Raw genomic sequence first — 974 nt, forward strand, 5'->3', positions numbered from 1 at the left:
AAACAAAAAAAAACCCCACAATGACTTACTTGCTGTTTCTTGATGTTGTCCATTTTAGTGTCCTTTATAGAAGAGATACCAAAAGAGAGGAACGGCACAGGCAATGGAAAAAAGAGCTGCATATTGAAAGTCAAAACTGCTTTTGGAACCTGCAAAAACATAATGTAGTGATGTTAAGTAACAGCTTACAGGTATTCATATAGGCCACACTAAAATATATCATTGAAAAATAACACATAGTAACTTACGGACAGGGTTGATTTGGGCCCCTTTCGCATAGACTGTTTAAAGAGTAAAATTTTTGAAAGACAATTAATGCGATTAAACAGCAGTACTTTTAAGTTCACTTTCAAATGAGTGTGGGGGTAAAGAATCAGAGTTTACTGCCCATAGGGTTCTAAGAAAAGAACAAACCAAATATATATTTTTTAAAACTTCTAAAAAAGTTAATCTCTACAGATTCTTTCCCTGAAAGTATCTGAGTTATTAAATAATAAGGGAACAGACCTCACCTGAACATGAAACTGCTTTTCAGTCAGTTTACCATTTACATTTGAGGCCTCTGAAAATTGAGGTCTATACCTAAAACTGGCTCAAATTCCTAAACAGTATATGCACATCTTTGAAGTCCTTGAAATTGAGCTGAAAGTTTGCACTTCAATTAAATCCTGAATTTTTTATTTAAAATCAACTGTTTTGGTATATAGAAACAAAACAAAAACAAAAAATGGTTTCAATGGCCAAACATCCTCTAATGAACAATTAACATAGCTCCCCAGGATCTGCTACTTTCTAAAGACCTGAAGTAATCTTTAATAGCAATTAAAGCAATGTAATACTGTCATGGTCCTGGGTCGGTGACCCAGCGCTTTAAGTTTATTATTAGCATTTTCCAATTTATTATCATGATTATTATTGTTTAAGTTCTACGTGTTATATTCGGTCTGCCTCTGAGTCTGCGTCTGTATCTGTCT

At 33.8% G+C, this 974-nt stretch overlaps 1 long non-coding RNA gene across 1 annotated transcript in view; it reads right to left on the minus strand.

Annotated features, from left to right (window-relative positions):
• The window catches only part of LOC102200008 (uncharacterized), a 9163-nt gene that overhangs the window by 3037 nt on the left and 5152 nt on the right, over positions 1-974 (minus strand). Inside the window, exons 2-3 of the long non-coding RNA XR_312454.1 lie at positions 249-281; positions 30-149 (exon numbers count right to left, since the gene is read on the minus strand). This is a non-coding gene — a long non-coding RNA (uncharacterized LOC102200008). The remainder of the gene's footprint in view (positions 1-29; positions 150-248; positions 282-974) is intronic.

Source organism: Pundamilia nyererei, unplaced genomic scaffold (assembly GCF_000239375.1).
Source record: "Pundamilia nyererei isolate P.nyererei 1_Seehausen unplaced genomic scaffold, PunNye1.0 scaffold00744, whole genome shotgun sequence".
In the NCBI taxonomy this organism is placed as follows: domain Eukaryota; kingdom Metazoa; phylum Chordata; class Actinopteri; order Cichliformes; family Cichlidae; genus Pundamilia; species Pundamilia nyererei.